Genomic DNA, 4,293 nt, shown 5'->3' with positions numbered 1-4,293 from the left:
GCGGGACTCGATCCCAGGACCCTGAGATCGAGTCCCGCATCAGGCTCTCTGCTCGGCAGGGAGCCTGCTTCCTCCTCTCTCTCTCTGCCTGCCTCTCTGCCTACTTGTGATCTCTCTCTGTCAAATAAATAAATAAAATCTTAAAAAAAAAAAAAAAGAAAGAAGGAAAGAAAGAAAGAAAGCCACCGGGAGTGTACGCAGGACTAACAGTCTGAGAAGAGCTTTGAATGGTAAGGGACCAAGTAGGTGACAAGCTGAGAGGAGAGTGATAGGTGGAGGCGACAACCAGTGCAAAGACCCTGGGGTAGAAAGATATTTCATGTTCCTAGAACAGAAAGGAGGCCACCCTGACCAGAATAGCAAGAGTAAGAGGTACTAAGCTGTGAGAGAAGACTGCTAAGAGGCGAGGGTTTATTGAGGAGTAGGGCAGGCAGGGGTTTCCCAAGTCCCCAAGAGATGCTGAGGCAGGGGTACATCTGAGCCTTCAGCCTGTGACCCACGCCTGGCTCTGCAAAGCCAACTGGTCCTGGAGCTCAGGCTGCTACTGACATGACTGGGGGAGAACTGCCCAGGGAGCCCTCGGGGCTTGGGGGCAGAGTCCAAGCTCAGTCCCTCTCCTTATCCTTGAAGAGTTTGTGGTCCAACTCGTCACTGTGTCTGCTGCAGACACAGACTCTAAAGACCACCTTCCCCAGGAAACCCCGGGGCCTCAGAGGGCCTGGGAAATGATAATCAGCCTGTTCCCAGGAGCCATTCTTCTGTTCACCTTGTTGCCTAGCCCTCTCTGTCACTCTGTCCAAAGGCTGGGGCTGGTAGCCTCTCCCGCGACTCGTTAGGGCCTTCATTAGCAATGCTTCCTGGAATTTAATTTAATGAAGGAGCAAAAACAGCCCTAATGAAGGTGATGCAAGAGCAAGCAGCCCCTGAGGTGCCTCCAAGGCCCAGCCACCTGGGCTCAGGGGCCTCCTATAGATGGTAGCTGGGAGTAGAGGGACAGGAGAAAGGCGGGATGCTGGTCATTGAGCAAGGAGCATGGGGGGGGGGGAATGGGGGGGTGGGGGGGTGGAACATTGCTCTGCCCTACTGCAGGGAACAAATGCTGCCACTGAAGCCAGCTACACAGTGAAAGGGATGAGCCTGCCTGGGGATGGCATTAGGCTGCTGGAGAAAAGCCTCTGAGATGCTACCAGACAGGGCAAAAGTCCTGGGCTGGCATGGGGTGTCGGGATGTCACAGGCTGTGGGCTAGCGCTAGGGGCCAGATCATCAGGGCCATGGGGGCAGAGAAGAGTTTAGATTTTATTCCAAATGTAATTGTGAAACAACTAGGGGTTTTGTTTGACAGCTAGGGGGGAGTTTAAGGGAGGTTGATATGATCTGCTATTTTATAATTATTTTTTATTTTTTAAAGATTTTATTTATTTGACAGAGAGAGACATAGTGAGAGAAGGAACACAAGCAGGGCGAGTGGGAGAAGGAGAAGCAGGCCTCCTGCCGAGCAGGGAGCCCAATGCTCCATCCCAGGATCCCAGGGATCATGACCTGTGCAGAAGGCAGACGCTTAAGAACTGAGCCACCCAGGTGCCCCATGATCTGCTATTTTAAAGTTCCCTTTGGCAGCTATAAGGGGTATGACAGGGCCCTGTGGACAAAAAAGAAGGCAGGGAGGGAGGCAGGGGGTGAAGGTAATGGAGGGAAGCCTACTGAGACATGGCTGTCCATCATCCCCTAGAAAGTAGCCTCACCCCATGGACTGGGGAGGGCATGTATACCTGGACTGAGCTTGTTTCCTCTAGCAGGTTTGGGCTGGCTGGTGCAATTTCACCCCTCTCCACAGATTTGTCCTTTCCTCCAAATGGATGTTTATTATTATTATTATTATTATTATTATTTAAGATTTTGTGGGGCGCCTTGGTGGCTCAGTGGGTTAAAACCTCTGCCTTCCACTCAGGTCAGGATCCCAGGGTCCTGGGATCGGGATCCAGCACCAAATCAGGCTCTCTGCTTGACAGGAAACCTGCTTCCCCCTCTGTCTCTCTGCCTGCCTCTCTGCCTACTTGTGATCTCTGTCTGTCAAATAAGTAAATAAAATATTAAAAAATAAATAAATAAAAATAAAGATTTTATTTATTTGACACAGAGAGAGAGATCACAAGAAGGCAGGGAGGCTGGAGGCGGGAAGCAGGCACCCTGCCAAATAGTCAGATGCAGGGCTCAATCCCAGGACCCTGAGATCATGACCCGAGCCCAAGGCAGACACTTAACCCACAGAGCCACCCAGGCGCCCCTATTATTTTTTAACGATTTTATTTGACAGAGACACAGCAAGAGGGAACACAAGCAGGAGGAGTGGGAGAGGGAGAAGCAGCCTTCCCCCAACTCCAGGAGGGAGCCCAATGAGGGGCTTGATCCCAGAAGATCATGATCAGGGATCAAGGATCAAGGATCAGGATCATGATCCCAGCAGAAGGCAAACGCTTAACGACGGAGCCACCCAGGTACCTCTAGATGGACATTTAAAGAAAATCGGTCAAAACACTTCCCCGCGTCCCATACCTGCTTTCCCCACCTTTGTGCACCTCCCACCTCCCCTCTGGAGATCCCTTCCCCTTTCTTCACTGCTCCAAGGCTCTATGCCCTGCCCTCAGGCCTTGCGCAGCGCTAGGGCCCCCGGAGCCCTGGGACTGTACTTCATGAGAGAAATGGCCCGGAGCTCAGGCACACGGCTTACTAGCTCCAGTCCTGCCGCCTCCAGCCCGCGTCACCCCCGCACGCCCACCGCAGCCCTGTAGCTCCGCCCCATTTCTGACCCCACTCCCCAAATTCTCGCACCCAGGCCCCACCCACGGCGCTCCCCATCCCCCCGCCTCTCGGGCCGAACTGAGACCGGAAGCCGTCTCTGAGCGCGCGCCCCGCCTCTTCCGGGCCTCTCTAGGCGGGAGTGCGGGACTTCGGTGGCCGCAGGAGGCCCGGCAAGGCTTCGCGGGGCAGCGGCGCCCCCTGGCGTGCATCGAGCGCAGCGCGGGAGCCGAGACCCGGCGCTCCCCCGCCCTCCGCCTCTGCCCTCGGCCCTATGTCCTCCACCCTACGCCTTTGCCTCCGCCTCCGCGCAGCCTTCCCCCTCTCCTTCCGCTCTCCGGGCTGTCGTAGGCCTGCCTTCTCGCCTCGGTTAGTCTCCGGCTCTGGCCCCGGCCTCCGCAGACCTGCCTGCCATCAGAGGCCCCTCAGGTTCTCTCTCCACAGGGCAGCAGCCCTTCAGCGTCCTCTGGTTCCGAGCCCTCCGTGGCGTGGCCTTCTCCCATGCCTGGTCCCAGCCTGCCAAGCCTTTCCAGCCATAGAGGATGAGCATTCCCTCGGCCCATCCCCAGAACGTGCCCTAACAGCTGTCTTCAGCTCTCTCTGGTCCTGGCACCATTACACCCTCCGTTCCAGGACCCTCTCCCGCTTCTGCCTCCCCAAATTCACAGCGGAGATCATGCACCTCAGGCGCCTACCGGGGCACCGTTCTGGCAGGCACTTCCCAGCGGGCTCTCTATTTACCGTGGACGCCCAGCCCAGGGCTGGTTGCGCAGTGAGGGGCTCTGAGTTTGACCGCGGTGTCGACGTGGGTAGGATAAGGAGAGGAGTTCTGTCACGCGGAGAGGGACTCTCAGAAGGCAAGATCAAGGCTAGATCCCAAGAGTGGCTCTGGGAGTCCAGCCCTTTTCTTCCTTCCAGATCAGGCAACCCTGTAGAGGTCCAGGCCTGCTCCCCCATCCTCCCAGGACCTGGCCAGGTGTGGGACTGCCAGCTCCTCACTCACCTGCCCAGGATGCCCTCCCCGCAGCCCCCTCGCCCCCCGTTAAGGTCCCGGTCCCTCCTTGGCCACCTTTCCTCCCCCTGTCCCTCCCCGAGCCTTCCTGCCTGCCTTCCTTCCACGCACCAGCCCGGAAGCTTTTGGAAACTGCCTCAGAGTCTCAAGGCCCGGCTGCACAGCCACAGCTGACCATCCCAGCCACCCAGCCCTGCAACATGTTGAGTGGGTCACGGCGCAGCCAGGACTCCGGTGGTTGGCCGCCAGGGGACAGCAGAGGCCGCCTTCTACAGACGATGGGGTGCGGGTGGGGGTGTGGGGACTCACGTCGCGGTCTAATCCTGTCCAGGTCCCGCTGTGCGTTGGAGGGCAGGTTTGCAACCTTATGGTTTTGAAAGCAGTTTTGTTCTTTCAGATTTTTTCCAGGCCTACTCTTTTTAAGTGACTTCCAGTCAATTATTACTGTTCCAAGTTATTTGAAAATCAGTTGCTGGAGGAAAT

The sequence above is a fragment of the Mustela nigripes genome, chromosome 2, assembly GCF_022355385.1.
Source record: "Mustela nigripes isolate SB6536 chromosome 2, MUSNIG.SB6536, whole genome shotgun sequence".
NCBI classification, from domain to species: domain Eukaryota; kingdom Metazoa; phylum Chordata; class Mammalia; order Carnivora; family Mustelidae; genus Mustela; species Mustela nigripes.
This window is presented reverse-complemented; position numbering follows the sequence as displayed.